This window comes from Gorilla gorilla, chromosome 1, assembly GCF_029281585.2.
Source record: "Gorilla gorilla gorilla isolate KB3781 chromosome 1, NHGRI_mGorGor1-v2.1_pri, whole genome shotgun sequence".
Taxonomy (NCBI): domain Eukaryota; kingdom Metazoa; phylum Chordata; class Mammalia; order Primates; family Hominidae; genus Gorilla; species Gorilla gorilla.
The window spans coordinates 163,994,907-164,013,960 of NC_073224.2; the positions used below are offsets into that span (position 1 = coordinate 163,994,907).

Below are 19,054 nucleotides of genomic sequence, written 5' to 3' on the forward strand. Positions count from 1 at the left end.
GAAGGCATTTTGAGTGAAGACAATAGCATTGATACAGAAGAAACCACTAGTTTCTTCTGTACTACTAGCTTCTTCAGTACTAGTGGTTTCTAGATAAAGAAACCACTAATATAAATCAGGTAACGGTGATTAGTACTGTGATCCATGTGGCTGAAATGGAGAGCCTGTGTTAGATAGAAAATGAGAAACAAGCAGGCTGGCCTTAATGTCTAGGAAAAGCAGAGAAAGATCCTGTTTTCTATACGTTGTGATTTCAGCAACTCCAGGAAGTTTTCTCTAATTTTAGCAAATGCCTCCTCAATCCCATTGATGCCTAAAATTAAGACTTTTTAAATTACAAAGCTTGTTAAATTATAAAGGGGATTTGTGGAAGGAGTACAATAATTCTTATAAGTCATGGTATCTCAAAGGTGATACCACATCCTTTGCTGAGAACACAAAATATGAAGATGAAAGAACATGAAGATTTTGGTCCCTGAGGGTGATGGAATATAGGAGACTCAATAGCAGCAGCAGAAGAAATATATATGTATATATATATAACTAATTTTACAATTTTGCCTGAAGTCTTGCTCTAAAAAGGAGGCTGAAGGTCTGAAAACACCATTTATTCCCTAAAAGTCTGTATTTTATTTACACATTAGAACATATGGCTTATTAATGTATCAGAGCTCCCTTTACCAACATTCTTTTACACTCTAGGAAAAAAGAATGCAAATATCCTAGTGCCCAGGTCACTGACAGTGAATAAGTATTTTATTTCTGTCACATAGAATAGAGTAAGGAAGTGTACATAGCGATTTTTACTTTTTCCCAACTGCTTTTGATCTTACAATAGATTTCCTAGGAGGCCTTTAGAAAAAGGCACTTCAAGGACAAACAAGTTCAAATCTGATTATTATTTCTTTTGACAATACTTATTAAAAACTGGAAAGAGAAGAACGCTGTCAATTTCTCATTTTGGTTGACCTTGTCATTTTCTAATGACATCAGCAGGAATGAGATATATCTCTGCCAAAGGTAATATTATCTTTACAAGAAGATATGTTGGAGGAATTAATTGTCGGTGACTCACAATTTTTTATCTTTATATCACAAAAGCAAGAAAAGGAATAGAGATTAATAATGATCAAACAAAATATTGGTCACATATATTTTCATTTAAGGTCCATTTTGGCATTCTCACTATCAACTATTCTAAGGATATAAAGGTTTATATAATATTAACAAATTAATAATAATGATTTTAATGCTAACAATAATATTAGCTATAATGAGCTTGTGTGCCAGTCACAATGATACATTCTTTCGTGGTTCATTTTTTAAAAAATGTAATTCTCACAAAAACCCCAGTTCTGTCTAAATGCTCTTTTTAAACACTGTGCTTTGGTCAGTCAGACCTGGGTTGGAACAGAGTTTCTATCAGGGGAACCTGCCCCCAATTTCACGTAGGTTCTTTTCTATTTTCCCTAAGCGTCGGCCAGTTTGAGAAATAAAGGGATAGAGTACAAAAGTGAGAAATTTTAAAGCTGGGTGTCCGGGGGAGACATCACATGTCTGTAGGTTCCGTGACGCCCCACAAGCCACAAAACCAGCAAGTTTTTATTAGTGATTTTCAAAGGGGAGGGAGTGTATGAATAGGGTGTGGGTCACAGAGATCACGTGCTTCACAAGGTAATAGAATATCACAAGGCAAATGGAGGCAGGGCGAGATCACAGGACCACAGGACTGGGGCGAAATTAAAATTGCTAATGAAGTTTTGGCACGCATTGTCATTGATAACATCTTATCAGGAGACAGGGTTTGAGAGCAGACAACCAGTCTGACCAAAATTTATTAGGTGGGAATTTTCTCATCCTAATAAGCCTGGGAGCACTATGGGAGACCAGGGCTTATTTCATCCCTACAGTTTTGACCATAGAAGATGGCCGCACCCAAGGGGGCCATTTTAGAGGCCTACCCTCAGGGATGCATTCTCTTTCTCAGGGATGTTCCTTGCTGAGAAAAAGAATTCAGCAATATTTCTCCCATTTGCTTTTGAAAGAAGAGAAATATGGCTCTGTTCCACCCAGCTCACTGGCGGTAAGAGTTTAAGGTTATCTCTCTTCTTCCCTGAACATTGCTGTTATCCTGTTCTTTTTTCAAGGTGCCCAGATTTCATATTGTTCAAACACACATGCTCTACAAACAATCTGTGCAGTTAATGCAATCATCACAGGGTCCTGAGGCAACATACATCCTCCTCAGTTTATGAAAATCATGGGATTAAGAGATTAAAGTAAAGACAGGCATAGGAAATCACAAGCATATTGATTGGGGTAGTGATAAGTGTCCAGGAAATCTTCACAATTTATGTTCAGAGATTACAGTAAAGACAGGCGTAAGAAATTATAAAAGTATTAATTTGGAGATCTAATAAATGTCCATGAAATCTTCACAATTTATGTTCTTCCACCATGGCTTCAGCAGGTCCCTCCATTTGGGGTCCCTGACTTCCTGCAACAAGTTTCTGCCGTTTACCAGTTGTATGTGACAAGGAAGTTACAGCACCTCTCACTGTTTCTCCTTTAAAAAGCAGGGATAGTCGTGGAACTTATATTCAGGTGTGACGATGGTTGATTTTATGTGGTAACTTGACTGGGCCTTGGGTGCCCAGATATTTGGTCAAACATTATTCTGGGTGTTTCTTGGAGGATGTATTTGGATAAAATTAAAATTGGTAGACTGAGTAAACGAGATTGCCCACCCTAATGTGGGTGGACCCCATTCAATCAGTTGAAGGCCTGAATAGAACAAAAAGGATGACCATTCCCCAAGTAAGATAGAATTTCTCTTGCCTGACTGCCTTTGACATGCACATTGGCTTTTTCCCTGCTTTGGACTTGAACTGAAACATTGGTTATTCCTGGGTCTCAAGTTTGTCAGCCTTTAGACTGGAACTACACCATTGGTTGTCTTGAGTCTATGGCCTACTGACCACCTGCAGACTTGAGACTTGCCAGCCTCCACAATCATATGGATCAGTTCCTTTTAGTAAATCTCTTCATATATGTGTATATGTATGTGTGTATATATGTATGTATGTATAATAAGATATGTAGATAGATACATCTTATTGGTCCCTTTTCCCTGGAGAAGCCTGATTCATACAATAGTGTAGTAAGGTCTAAATGAAGTAATAAAATATTTACCAAGTACACCACCTAGCACATAGTAGCACAAACTGCAATGCAATTTGCCTTTCTCATAATAGTCACAATACATAAATTGTTTTGGCTTCTTTATGGAATGAAAGTATCCCAGCGTTATTCTCTTGGACTTAAGACGTGGAATAAATATCATAGTATTGATGATCCTTGCTTATCATTCATTTCACGTGCCTTTGTTGGCTGAATTATTTGCTTTAAAGAAACTATAGATTGAGTGATTTCAAGATCTATCTTGGGTTAGTTATGAAATCAATGTTATCAAAGTTGGCTTATTACAGTGTCAGGAATTTAGACGGCAAGTATATCTTTTCTTTTTTCTTTTATATAGATATTCTAGGTCCTTTATCTGTCAAAGCTGTATTTTTCTAAAAGAAAAAGAGTCTATGAGAAAACCAGCAGCTCAATAAATAAGCTATTCATTCAATACAGTGATGTTAACCCACATCATAAGAGTGACAGGAGAAGTACTGTCTATAAAATATTCTTACAAAAGGCATGCAATCAGAGAATGCAGAGAAAACATAATGTAAGTTGTTTTCAATGATTTGTTCCCAAAATGCATCCACCAAGTAAAAATAGAATAGTAGATTTAGGGATCCTTACAGAGTGATGTACAAATTGAATACAGTAAATTCCCTTCAGAACCTCAATACAGATCACTATGTATTGTACACTTATTTTTGCCAGGCACTGTGCCTGGTACTAGACACAGAAAGGTCAGTGAGACTCAGAGGTATTCTCTGCTCTCAACGAGATCACAATCTAGGGGTACTGTTCAATGTGGAGTCCAGAGTTTAATGAGGATGCGAGGAAGAAGTGGTCTGCTCAATCTGGAAGTTAAGGATGGAGTGAAGAACAGCATGGTCATGACGATGGGGAAAAAGAAGGGGAAGGAAGAGCAATCCTAGGGAGCAGGAAAGCATATAAAAACAAACCAGAGCATAGAAACAACAGGATGTGTGGGGAAAAGACAGTGGCTTCTCATGACCCAAGCAATGGACAGGTCAGGGGAGGAACACAGAAGTAGTAGATAGGGCTTGTATTAAAGAAGACCTTCAGTGACATGCAGAGGAATCTAGATGGGTCACATAAATCATTTGTATTAATCCAACAGGATTGTGTCAAGTACTGTGGTAACACTTCATTGCTAAGAACAAGGTATTTCCTTCACCTTTCAGAGTTAATGAGTCTATCAGTGCTTGATTTTCCATCACATGCTTTGCTACATTGTGGTCTTCCAGCAGAATCTATTTGATAACAACCCTTCCTTTACCTGTTTAGAACGAGCTAGAAAAGAAAAGAAGTAAAAACGAGGGTTAGAGAAGGACAGACAGTTTGACACTTAGTCTTTTATCCAATTTTACCAATTTCCTGATGGTGGAAGAGAGTGTAGGAAAGGCAATGATTTTCCACCTGCCTCCCTCTGTCACCCTAGAAAGAGCTGGAAGTCTTAGGAGAACCATCACTCAGAGTCGGGAATCACTCTGGAATGTGGGAATAGTAACTGATTATGAGAAGAGATTTCTAAAATTTAATATGGTGACAAAAAATTTGGAGCATTTTTATGATGTGTAACTGTGTTTTGGGCTTTGCTTTAGAATCACATTCATTTTAATTACCCTGTTTTATTGGCCAATGCAGTTGAACATCATTTAGGTGGCAGGAATGAATAAAAGGCTTCCTTGAAGAATGAAGTGAGCACAGTGCGAATGGTAATCATGGGATAAACTTGGTCTCCAGGCTTAATCTATTTCAGAAACTTCTAGAGGCAACATCAAGGGACATACATAAAGGGACTCAAGGCCTGGACTGCCCTTATATTAGATCTCAATTGCTGTAGTGGAAAGATTTCTGAAGGAGTCCCACAAATGGAATCAATGGGACTTATTCAATGCGCTGCTGATCTTTTCCTCACAAGAGCCACAATCACACCATAAATTGACCATTATTATTACAGTTAAGCCAACTAGATTAACAGGATAAAAATGAAAAACTGAGGTAATTCGAATCCTAGCTCCCAGGTTATTGTGCTTTGAAATAGAAGACATCTGCTGCTATGATCTGGTAAGTTTTCAGGACATGATACTGACCACTGTGTTACTGAGTAGAGTCTCTTTGTTAATCAAACATCACAGAATGCATATGTAGGGCCATTCCCCTTCTCTTTTCATTCATAGGCCTGGAGTGATAAGAACACTACAGCTGCCCTAAGAAAATTCCATCATCTACGTTTCCCCTTTTCCTTCTTTCCACAAAAGAAGCTCTGGAGCTACTACCCTATTTGGAGAAACCTGAGGCAAGCAACTCTATGCGTTAAACAAAATGTGCTCTGCATGTCTGCTCTCTTGTCTTCTCCCACAGTGCTCCTTCCACTTTTCCCCTCCTGGCATGCTTAGCTTTGGAGAAGAAGAACACATAAGATCCTTTTGGCCTGCTTTTATGTTGGTTCAGACCAATTTAGCTTCAGTAAAATAATTCTCTGTAGACCTGGAGTTATATGCTGTTGGAGTTTGGGGTCAAATTCCAGCTTTGTCTTGCTTCCTCATATGTGTGTGTGTGTGTGTGTGTGTGTGTGTGTGCACATTCTCTTGGAGATCTTTTTGGAGGGGTTACTGGACAAGAGCAGGATCTAGATTGTGTGGTTTTAAAATGTGTCTGCTAATTCTCTGGCACTTCTTATTTCAAAAAGAGAAGCCAAATTCCCCTCCCTTTATGCATTGGACTTAATTACTTTCTCCTAATGAACAGAATATGGCAGAAGTGATGGTTTGTAACTTCTAATACTAGGTCATAAAAGACATTGTCACTTCCACCTTGCTTTCTTGGATTGGCTGCTTTGGAGGAGGTCAGCGATCATGTCCTGAGGACATTCAAGCAGCCACGTTGGAAGAAACTGAAGCCTCCCACCAATACTTGGCAGAAACCTTGAAAACAGATTCTCCCACCTCCAACAAACCTTCACATGAGTTTAAGTCTGGCCAACATCTTCACTGCAACCTCAAGAGGAACGCTGAGGCAGAAATGCCTAGCTAAGCCACTCTTGGATTCCTAACCCACAGAAATTGTGAAGATAAAAAATGTCTGTTATTGTTTTAACCTACTACATTTTGGGCAATTTGTTATACAGCAATAAATAACCAATGAAGATTTTAGCACAGAAAATGGTACTATGCTGTAATAAAAACCTAAAGTGTGGGAGAAGTTTCAGAACCAAGAACTGAGAGGAAGCTGAAAGGACTTTGAGGAGAGTGTAAGCAGAATCCTAATGACCTTTGAGGAGGCTACTGGTGAGGACTTAAAGAAAAATAAGAAAAACACTATTGGAAACTGGAGAAGAGGGGCTCCTCATTATGTTGAGGCAGAAAGTTTAGTGACAATATTACCTGCAGTTGCATGGAAAGTATAAAATGTACTAATGAATTATTTAATTCTCTTTTCTTTGTATGTAGGCTGAACTTAGTGACTTCTAATCAATAAAATGTGGCAAGAGAGAGAGAGTGTGACTTCCACTACATATTTAGGGTAATTTGTTACACACCAATAGATCATGAATCCCCTTCCCAAATAGCCTCACAATATGATTCCGAAATATTCTCTAAATAAAAATCAGCACCTGGCATAACTGAAAGTTACCACATTTTACAATGAATAGGTTCTCCACTTGGAACAACTTATAAATGATCTGTTCTCTATAAACTCTTCTTTATTTCTCATTTCCATACCAATAACTTTATTGTTAAGATCTTTCTATATTTGTCTCTCAGACTCACATGAAGTCTTCTTGAGAATATACCATGAATATAGTAGGTGATTAGTACAGTTGATTATCCAAATAAATGGAATCCAGGAAAGGTATTATGCATTTTAAAATTTTTACATTAATAACAGAATGACTTTTTAGTAATACATATGCCATAAATATTGATCATGTAATTAACTGATTGAACATGATTTACAGCAAAAATGTCAGAAAAAAAGGATGTAAAGGGTAGAGAAGTTTGTTCAACTGGGTAAAGCTAGCCCTAAAACTAGGAGGTAGATCAGTATTTTTAAAAAATTAGCAAGATGTTATTGCATAACTTTCAAAACCAAAACAAAACAAAAAACAAACAAAAACACACAATGTTATAATGTAGAAGGAATAAAGATAGCAGAGAAAATGAGTGAAATATATGGCAAAAGGGAATTCAGATAAAAATGAATTACCTTCTTTCTCTTTATTTTCAACCATATTGCTTTTTAAAAATCCCAATTAAATCTATCTTTCCCACTTTACAAAAACAAATATTTTATTATTTTGAAATAGAAATTTTTCCCAAAAAGAAGCTATTAATCGCCTTATTAAGTTGAAAAACATAAATAATCACCCTGTGTATTTTGATGGCACTTTATAAATCACAAGGGATTTTTCACAATACCTAATTTGTGTTTTGCAACAACATAATGAAGTAGTCATGGTAAGATACTGTTTTTTGTTTTGCAGTAAGGTAAAATTCAAATAGGTTAAAGAATTTGCTCAAGGTCACATATAAGGTAAGTAGCAGAGACAGTACTTAAACCCCTGTCTTGACTCCAAATCCAGTTTTCTCTCACATCACACTGAAAAACTGACTTAAGTACATGGGAAAGTCAATTCAGTTTATCAGTGAATGAATGATCTGCAAGCCCAGCAGTATTTCCTAGCAAACCATAGTCATAAAAGTTCCATCTAGAACAAACTGCCCAAATCCAGAAATATAGGCCACATAAAATTCACACCTAACCTGAAATTAGAAAGGAAAATTCACAACACTGCTGAATGATAGCCTAGTCTCACAAGGTGGCTTCCTTGACTTTATAAAGAACAGTACTTTCATTCATCATCATTATGCTGACTCATATTCTTATGTAAGAGATGGTGGCTATGGAGATAAAAACAAAAAACTTATTCTTTAAACAATTTTATCACATGTTTTAATCTTATTTCAACTTTTTCAATTACTATAACTTTGAATCAATATAATCCTTATATTGAAAACTTATTACTTCCAGTTGAAAGAAACATTATTGAAAATTATAAAAGTATATGCCATAAACTGAATATTTGACCACTAGGAAAAACTGAATATTGAGAATGATTTTAGTGGTTTGGGATAAATCATAAAGGAGGTGATAAGCAAGCCGGGGCAGTCGCAGGGGGGATTACAGAGGAAGCAGTCAGATATTGAAGGCAGAGGTGAGAATGAAAAGACCATGTGGAGAAGACAAAAAGCAAATTAATTTAGTTGGAGTAGAAAGGGGCTTGGTAAGAGACCACAAAATATAAGGTGTTGTGGGACTACCACAAGAGGGTAAGGATTTTAGATACTAATAGGCAACTGGGAATACCTGCTCCAAGGAGATAATGAAAATGATTAGAAGACTTAGCCGGCAGCTACTGATAGGATGAATGTATGTTTAGGAAATCCAAGAGTACAGTAATAAAATGTCCTGAAATGACATTGAAAGTCAAGGAAGTATAAAATATATGAGTTGGATGGAAAAAAAATGGAGTGATCTGGTAGTCACTACCTTAAAGAAGGATCAAACTTTGCTTCACTAATGCTGGGACAGTATGATGTCATGTAACTTCTGGTATGATGCAAAATATACTTCAATATAACCTATGAAGTAATCTTGTAAAAAAATGCTACACTGAATTTAATGAAGTTAGATTACAAAAAATATAACAGATAATGCCAGGCATGGTGTCTCACGCCTGTAATCCCAGCACTTTGGGACACCGAGGCGGGCAGATCACTTCAGGTCAGGAGTTCAAGACCAGCCTGGCCAATATTGTGAAACCCCATCTCTACTAAAAATACAAACATCAGCCAGGAGTGGTGATGCATGCCTGTAGTCCCAGCTACCTGGGAGGCTGAGGACGGAGTGTGGCAAGCCAGTTCTCATTAATTCAGGCCTCCATTGCAACTGTCCCAGCACTGACTGAGTAGCTAAGTTAAACATTAAAAGGTGATTGAGCCAGTGCCCTTCTACAAACTGGAATGTAACAAAGAGCCCGCCAAGAGTTTTGCTTAGGCTTTTCCTGGGCCTTGAAGCATGACAAGATAACAAAGGAATTCCTGACAGAACCCTTTTAGGATTAAAGAAGTTTTATTGGGGGTCTGAAGAAACTCCCCAGGCCTCCACAAACAAGTTTATTGGGGTCTAAAGGAATGTCCCAAACCTTTATGATTTAGCAGGAGACAAGATAAAGGTAATCACCCCAGCACCTAGACCCATTTAGATTAACTAAACTTACTGAGGCTCCAGAATAAGGTCTTCAGGACCCAGACCTTAGTTATAGATAGATTAAAAGAAGTTAATCACTTATGTCTTTAGATTTAATGCACACTTACATGTAGACATATAGCTTATAAGGTATATAAGCTCTGGAAAACTTTGTAATTTTGAGTTGGTCTGGTGATAATTTCCAGGCCTTCTCCCTGTAGCTGGTTACAGAAATAAAAACTCTCTTCCTCCCCAGTTCATCTGCATCTTGTTATTGGGCCGCAAGAAATAGCAGCCCAACCCTCAGTTTGGTCCGGGAACAGGAGGATCACTTGAACCCGAGGGGCGGAGGTTGTAGTGAGCCATAATTGCTGCCACTGCACTCCAGCCTGGGTGACAGCAGCCTGGGCGACAGAGTGAGACTCCGTCTCAAAAAACAGAATAAAAAAAGAAAGAAGAAAGAAAGTATAACAGATAAAGAAAGAAGTTAAATCTCAGTATGAGGAAACAATTAGACAAATTCAGAATGTAGGATATTCCATAATCATCATGGAGTCAATATTATGAGAGGAGTTTGAAAACTGTTTCAAAATCCAAAAAGACAAAAAATTAAATGCAATTTGTGAATTTCTATTGGTTTTATATTTTTACAAAAACTCTAAAGACACATCTTAGGACACTTGGGGAAAGTTGAATCCGGACTAGATATTAGATAATTTAGAGATGAGCTGGCGAATTTAGAAATTATGTGCTATAATATATTCACTTTCCAAAAGAGAAAACTAAAGACCCAGGGAGTTTAAATGTGTAATTTTGGATACAATTATACGTTTAATTAACCATAGTGTTATGTTTAAATCCAGTTCATCTCATTCTATATACAATGCTCATTTCACTATTAGAGACAAATGCTATTTATATAAATCATGCCTATTATATAGGAAAATAAAAATAACTAACCATATAGTAAAGAAGGAAAGAAATGTCACTTTTCATTTATCTTTTACCAATGGAGTTCATTAACTTGCTTACTGAGTGTGTTAAGGTTGACTAGTTTTCCTAAGTAAGAGCACCAGCCTCTATCTTCTGCATACCTACATTGCTCAAGTCTTCTTAATCCTTTAGAATTAAAGCCATCTATTTTCCTGCTGGTGCAACAATTAAAACCACAACTGAGCAACCACAGCAGGAGGCAGAAAAGATTCTATCTTGTCCCTCTTGATTATAAAATTGTATACCACCTCCCAGAGAAATACAAATGTAATGAAATTCTGGAACAAGAAAAGAGATGTACAGTATTTACAAACTTAAAACTTGCGTGGCTTGGGTCCATTGTTGTCTTTCTATTTCCCTCCACAGCTGATATTCAGTCCTTTTCATTATCAAGAGAATGATCATTTGTCCATGAATACATACCCATAGTATTATAGACTTACCCAAACTTAAGTAGATAAAAACAAAACAAAACAAACAAAAAAAACCTCTACCACTAAAAATCGCTCACTCCTTTTCATCTTATCAGGGAGCTGACAGGAGCTGCAGATATGCATGTCTCTTAGTTATTGGCTTGTGGTTTTGTTTGCTTACTTGCTGTTTTGCAAGAGAGAGTAAGCTTTTGTTCCTTCATTTGTTTACAAGAAAATTGTTAGAAATTCACATACATGATCAATACCCATTTAAGCACTGAAATGACAACTGACAAAATTCAGTGATATTCCACAACAAAATAATCTTTTCATTTGACAAAATATTTTATTTTTAAACTAAAATTAGCTTTAAGAAAGTATACCACACATTGATTTTACTTTATATCCTCTGCAAGACACTGCCTAGATAGTCAATAAATATTGGTATGGCAGACCTTTGAATAATGGTTCATTCAACATCATTTTGTTATAACAGTGATGAGAAAAAAAATCAATTCCAAGCTGGGGCCACTGTCTGTGTGAAGTTTGCACATTCTCCCCATGTTTGCATGGGTATTCTCTGGGCACTCTAATTTCCTCCCACATCCCAAAGCTGTGCATGTGTGTGGAATTGGTGCATTTAAATGATGTCAGTCTGAATGAGTGTGGGGGTAAGTGCGCCCTGTGATGGAAAGACATCCTCTCAGGATTGGCTCCCACCTTGTGCCCTGAGCTGCCAGGATAGGCTCTGGCCACCCAAGACCCTGAACTCTAATAAGCAAGTTGAAAAATGAATGAATGAATACAAATTATTGTCAAATAAAAATTCATAAAGTAGGTGGTAATCATACCAACACATGACAATAAATGATGAGCTATGAAAGTGCACAGAGCACCCACCCTGTTTGTCAGTTTTTGAACTGCATGATAGTAGGAGATGTTTCTTGATTTAACAACTATGACTGCCATCACTTACTGATTCACCAAAAACTGGGTAAATAATTATCTTGCTTGTGTTTATTAATCCTAAATGTATGAATAGTTCACATGTATTTCAATGCTTAATATTAAAAGTGTTTTGTGTCTTCATTTAAAAGTTTAGTGGCTCGATATGCTGGCCCACGCCTGTAATCTCAGCACTTTGGGAGGCCAGGAGTTTGAGATTAGACTGGAAAACAGAGAGAGACGCCATCTCTACAAAAAAGAAAAAGTTAAAAATTAGCTGGGCATGGTGGTGCACAACTGTAATCTTGGTTACTTAGGAGGCTGAGTTGGGAGGATCACTTGAGCCCAGGAGATCAAAACATAAAAAAATTTTATGTTTTTGTGATCGAAAATGTGTCTTAGAAACGTAACTCTTTATATATATATATATCAGTCTATGGTAAAATTGGTTTTGTTATAAGTAGTTTCTTCTAAAGTTGCACAGGTTTCCAAGAGCCTTATCAAGGACATGAAATGAAGACTTACTGTATTTGGTTTCCAGCGTCTATTCATGTAGTTATGCTAACCCACAGAATGATGCACAAAACCAAATGATAAAGACTCACTTCTTTTTCCTCCTGGCCTGAAAAACAGGAAGGCATTGTTCATAATGTGATTTGGGCATTATGTAACTGGTATTCTCAGATACTGAGAGTGATTAAAAATTCTGTTCTAGTGAATAGTTTAATCTCCCCAATGAACTCTTACTGATCTCCATTGTAAAGCATTTCGTCTGATGGCTTTCATTACCTCTGTCTAGATGATCAGATTTTCAAAAATAACAGTTCACATTAATAATGTTTTACTCTAGTCCTTCTCCAATATATTTTAGTCAGTTGCTCCTTTTTCCCTTAAATGATTTGTAATGCAAATGAAAGAATCTGAGAAGTCACAAGTTGGATTCTGACCTCTTAAATTAACTTCATTAAAATAGCTCTAACTACAGAAAAGAGCAGACCTTCTTGCTTTGGGGGTGAAAAGAATCACAATCTGAAATGTCAGTTGCCTCAGGCAGGCACATCACATTGAGCTGCATTTAAAGATAGCTTCAAGCTAGCTTCACACTGAATTATAAAAGTCACTGAAGTCATCTCTTTTCATCTAAAGGAAAATAATTTTAGTATTATTTAACACTGGGAATAATGGTTCACGGATACATAACAGCCTACTAATTTTACCCTTATATAATACCAACTTTTCTCTGAAAAAATAAAAAGCCTATAAAGCTACCTAATAAGTGATATAATTTGATATAATATCAGTGTATATATGAATTAATGTGATAAAAATGTAGAGACAATTCAGTAATTGTTTTAGTTGGCAACAATGAAAATTTGTAGTTAATGATTATCTGATGAGGACAAGAAAACAGTTTTTTAAAGTCTAGAAGTATAAATCTGTGAAAGCAAGTAAGGCCATCTCATAAAAAAAAGTTTTAAAAGAAGGAGCTCTCTGGTAAAGGGAATTTGAGGAGATTAAGTGTTTGAAATGCTTGTTCCCTGGTGCTGTAAAGAAATAGCACTTGAACGTAAATTTAATTTACTCAGCAAGGCCATTTTTACTTCCTGCAGAAAGGGTATACTTGCCAGCAGTTTTGCCACGAGAGTACATCAAACAAAGGAGACAGGGTCATTTATAAACTGATGCATCCACCCTACTGCTGTGTCCGGTTTCCATTGGCTGGAAAAAGACCTCACATTCTGTATTTGTCCCGATTGGCTAGCAACTTGGAGCTTTTTAAAAGAGGCAAAGGCAGAGGAGAACAAAGGAAGGAGGAAGTAACCTGTGGAATGCTGAAAAAGATAAAAACACCTTCAAATAAGAAAGAGGAACAGGCTATATGACCTAATGTTTGCATGGACCAGTATAAGCATGCCAGGGCAAATATTTAGGCTAAATTGTGGGAGTTAAGAACATAAAGTACATTGATTTCTTTATCATGGCTAGCAGATACTTAAGAAGGTTAGCACAGGTCTTTGAATAAACTTTGCTTCTAAGAGAAGTTACTATTTATTCCTAATTAAATGGGGAGGAAAGTCTTTGAAAAGGAACCTCTACTTTACTTTTTACATTAAGAAAAACATATATTGGGTTGATCCAGCTAAAGATCCACAAAACATTCCTGGTTAGGCCAGTAATACCTTTTTACCATAAATTTTTCTGGCACTGATAGTGTTCCCAAAATATAGCACTTAGGCATTTGAGAAAACAGCAGAAGCAGGAAGACTACTTACTCTCACCTTCCCCATTCCCTTCTCCCTGAAACAGGCCATAAAAGCTAGGAAGGTCACTCTCTGGCCTTCTCCTTTCCTTCTCAAAAGGGAATCAAAAGATTTTTTAAATTGATAAATAATATTTTACATATATATGGGGTACATGTGAGTATCTGTTACATGCATGGAATGTGAAATGATCAAGTAAGGGTATTTGGGGTATCCATCACCTTCAGTATTTATCATGTCTGTGTGCTGAGAACATTTCAAATCCTCTTTTCTAACTATTGATACATTGTTGCTAACTATAGTCACCCTACTCTGCAATCGAACATTAGAATTTATATCTTCTATTAACTGCGTTGGTACTGATTGACCAACCTCTCTTCATCCCCTCTCCACTCCACCCACACATCCTTCCCACCTCTGGTATCTATCATTCTATTCTCTGCCTCCATAGATGAACTTTTTTAGCTTCTATATATGATTGATAACATGTGACATTTGTCTTTTTGTGCTTGGCTAATTTCACTTGACCTAATGACCTTGAGTTCCATACAAATTGCTGCAAATGATATAATTTCATTATTTTGTATGGCCATATAGTATTCAAATATGTATATATATCACATTTTCTTTAACCATTCATCCATTGATGGACACTTAGTCTGATTACATCTTTGCTATTGTGAATACTGCTGCAATAAATGTGGGAGTGCAGGTATCACTTTGACATACTGATTTCTTTTCCTTTGGATAAATATCCAATAGTGAGATTGCTGATCAATGGGGGTTTTATTTTTAGACTTTCTAAATAAATTTCCATAATGTTTTTCATAGTGGCTGTCCTAATTTACACCAGCAGCATGTGAGAGTTCCCTTTTCTCTCCATCTTTGCCAGCATCTATTATGTTTTATCTTTTTAATAGTAGCCATTCTACAACTAGGATAACATGCTATCTTACTGTGGTTTTGATTTGCATTTCCCTGATGGTTAGTGATGTTAAAAATTTCCACATACAGCTGTTGGCCATTTTTATATCTTCTTTTGGGAAATGTCCATTTGCATCCTTTTCCCACTTTTTAATTGAATTCATTTTTTTAATTGTTGTTTTGAGTTTCTTGTATATTCAGATATTAACTTCCTTGTCAAATGAATGGTTTAAAAATATTTTCTCCCATTCAACAGGTTGCCTCTTTAATCTGTTTACTGTCTTTGCTGTGCAGAAGATTTTTAGCTTAATATCTTAATATAGTTCTATCAGTTTTTCTTGTTTTGGTTTTTTTTGTTTGTTTTTTTGTCTGCACTTTCGATCTTTTAGCCATGAGATCTTTGCCTATACTAATGGCCTGAAGTGATTACGCTATGTTTTCTTCTAGTAGTTTTGTAGTTTCAGGTCTTATATTTAAGTCTTTCATCTATCTTGAGTTTATTTTTGTATACAGCAAAAGATAGGAGTCTGGTTTCATTTTTCTGCATATGGATATCCAATTTCCCCAGCATCATTTATTGAAGAAGGAGTCCTTTTCCTGATGTATGTTCTTATAGCTTTAATTTAAAATCAGTTGATTGGGAGGCCAAGACAGGTGGATCACTTGAGGCCAGAAGTTCAAGACCAGCCTGGCCAACATGGCAAAACCCCATCTCTACTAAAAATACTAAAACATTAGCCAGGCATGGTGGCTCACGCCTGTAATTCCAGCTACTTGGGAGGCTAAGCTGGGAGAATCACTTGAACCCAGGAGGTGGAGGTTGCAGTGAGCCAAGATCACACCACTGCACTCCAGCCTAGGTGACAGAGTGAGACCCTGTGGAAGAAGGAAGGAAGGAAGGAAGATAAATCAGCTGGCTATAAATATATGGATATATTTCTAGATTATCTATTCTGTTCCATTCGTCTATGTGTCTGTTTTTATACCAATACCATGCTGTTTTGGTTACCATACCCTTGTAATATATTTTGAAGTCAGGTAGTGTGATGCCTCCAGCTTTGTTCTTTTGGTTCAGGATTGCTTTGGCTATTTGGGCTTTTTTGTTGTTGTTTCATACAAATTTTAGGAGTGTTTTTTTAATTCTGTGAAAAATGAAATTGGTGTTTTGATAGGGATTGCACTGAATTTTTAGATTGCTTTGAGTAGTATGGTCTTTTTAATATTAGTTTTTTTGACCCATGAGCATGGGATGTCTTTCCATTTGTTTGCATTCGCTATGATTTCTTTCATCATTGTTTGTCTTGTTATTGATTTCTAGTTTTATTCCAATGTGGTCTAAGAAGATAGTTAATATGATTTTAGTCATTTAAAATTTGTTGAGACTTGTTTTGTGTGCTAATATATGCTCTATCTTGGAGAACGTTTGATGTACTGATGAGGAGAATGTATGTTCTGTAGCTGCTGGATGAAATGTTCTGTAAAAGTCTGTCAGGCCATTTAGTCTAATGTGCAATTTAAATCTAATGTTTCTTTGTTAATTGTCTGCCTAGATGATCTGTCTAACGCTGAGAATCAGGTGTTGAAGTCTCCAATTTTATTTTATTGAAGTCTATCTCTCCCTTTAAATCTAATAAGATTTGCTTTATATGTCTGGGTGCCCCAGTGTTGGGTGCATATATGTTTATAATTATTATATCCTCTTGTAGAATTCATCCCTTTATCATTATATAATGACCCATTTTGTCTCTTTTTACTGTTTTGACAGTCTGTTTTATCTGATATAAGTATAGCTACTTGTGCTTGCTTTGGTTTCCATTTGCATGGAAAATCTTTTCCATCCCTTTACTTTCAGTCTTTATGTATTTTTACAGATGAAATGATTTCCTTGTAGGCAGCATACAGTTGGGTCATGTTTTATTATCCATTCAGCCAGCCTGTATTTTCTAAATGGAAAGTTTAATCTGTTTACATTCAAGGTTATTATTGATATGTGGTGGCTTATTTCTGCCATGTTATTAATTGATTTCTGATTGTTTTGTATATTCTCTCTCTCACTATTTATTGTTGTGGTTTGGTGGTTTTATATAGTGGCAACATTTGAGTCTTTTCTCTTCCCTGTTTGTGTGTTTGCTCTATGAGTAGGTTTTATATTTTCATGTGCTTCCATGATGATAGATATTATGCTTTCACTTCCAGGTGTAGGATTCCTTAAGCATTTCTTGTAGTTCTTGTGTAGTGGTGATGAATTCCCTCTGCTTTTGCTTGTCTAGGGAAGACTTTATTTCTCCTTCATTTATGAAGGCTAACTTTGCTGAGTATAGTATCTGTGACTGGCAGAAGTTTTTTTCAGTATTTTGAATATATCATTCTATTTTCTCCTGGTCTGTAAGATTTCTGCTGAGAAATCTACTGTTAGTCTGATGGGGGTTCCTTCATAGGTGACTAGATGCTTTTCTCTTGCTGTTTTAGCATTCTCTCTTTGTTTTGACTTTAGACATTTTGGCTATAATGTGCAGTGGAGAATCTCAGAGCAACCTGTATCTGCATGTCTAAATCCCTTGCTACATTTGGGAAGTTTTCATCTATTACTTAATTAAATACATTTTCTTTTTCTTTTTTATTTATTTTTTCTTTGAGACAGGGTCTCACTCTGTCACCCAGGCTGGAGTACAGTCATGTGATCTTGACTCACTGCAACCTACACCTCCTAGGCTCAAGCAATCCTCCCATCTTGGCCTTCTGAGTAGCTGGGACTACAGGTGTGTGCCACCAAGCCCAGCTAACTTTTTTTTTTAGAGATAGGGTTTTTCCATGTTGCCCAGGTTAGTCTCAAACTCCTGGGCTCAAGCAGTCCAGCCACCTTTGCCTCCCAAAGTGCTGGGATTACAGGTGTGAGCCACCACACCTGGCCTAAATAGGTTTTCTATCCCTTTTGTTTTTCTCTTTGCCTTCTGGGACTCCAAAATTTTGACTAACTGGCCACTTTACAGACTTCCATATGTCAGGAAGTCTTTGCCCATTCTTTTTTTTTTCTTTATTTTTATTTGACTGGGCTATTTCAAAACACCTGTCTTCAAGTTTGAGATTTTTCTTTTGCTTGATCTAGTCTATTGTGGATGCTTTCAAATGTATTTTGTATTTCATTCATGAGTCCTTTATTTACAGAACTTCTGTTTGGCTCTTTTTTATGATATCTATCTCTTTGATAAATTTCTTATTCATATCTTGAATTGTTTTTCTTATTGTTTTTCAGCATTCTCTTGTATTCCACTGAGCTTCCTTAAAAATAAATATTTTGAATTTTTCTGAGAGTTTGTAAATTTATTTTTGACTGGAATTTGTTGCTGGAGAATTCTTGTGTTCCTTTGGAGGTGTCACATTTACTTGCTTTTTAATGTTTTCTGTGTCCTTATATTGATATCTGTGCAACTGGTCTAATGGTTGCTTCTTCCAAGTTTTTGAATTTGCTTTTGTAGGGGAGGACCTTTTCCTGATGATGTATCTGTAGTGCTGGGTAGGGCACTTTGGCTATCATTCTGGGTGCCTGCAGTACTGTAGTCTTGGTATGATTCTTTGGCTGTAAACAGTATTAGTTGAGTCTGATTTCCTTGATGGCTTAGAGTGTGGTTATTAGTAGAGGCTGTGATGCAGTTTTGCTGGGAATGGGCATACCAGGTGGGCCAGTCTTCAGGTCCCAGTGATGGCAGCAGTGGGTTGAGCATGTCTGCCTTTGGTGCCCCAGTGTGGGCACCAGTAATAGCAGGTCCAGCCAGGCTGATTCTCAGGCCTATAGGCATCTTGCTTAGATGCCAGTGGTGGCAGGAGTGGGCCAAACAAATGGATAGGTTCTCAGGTCTCTGGGTGGCAGGCATGGCACAAGCAATGGTGGCAGCAGTGGCAGGAAAACCCTCTGCATCCCAAGTGGTGCACACTGGTCTTAATGGTGACTGCAATGAGCTGGGCAGGAAGTTTCCAGGCCCGCAAATGACACATGAAGATAAGTTCCAGCTGTGATGGTAGCAGCAGGGTGGGTGGGTCCAACCTCAACACCTGTAGAGA

At 36.9% G+C, this 19,054-nt stretch overlaps 1 long non-coding RNA gene across 1 annotated transcript in view; it reads right to left on the reverse strand.

Moving 5' to 3' along the window:
* Positions 1 to 12,433, reverse strand: part of LOC109029242 (uncharacterized) — a 69,150-nt gene extending 56,717 nt beyond the window's left edge. The window contains exon 1 of the long non-coding RNA XR_008674934.1: positions 12,336 to 12,433. This is a non-coding gene — a long non-coding RNA (uncharacterized lncRNA). The remainder of the gene's footprint in view (positions 1 to 12,335) is intronic.
* Positions 12,434 to 19,054: the final 6,621 nt, after the last annotated feature.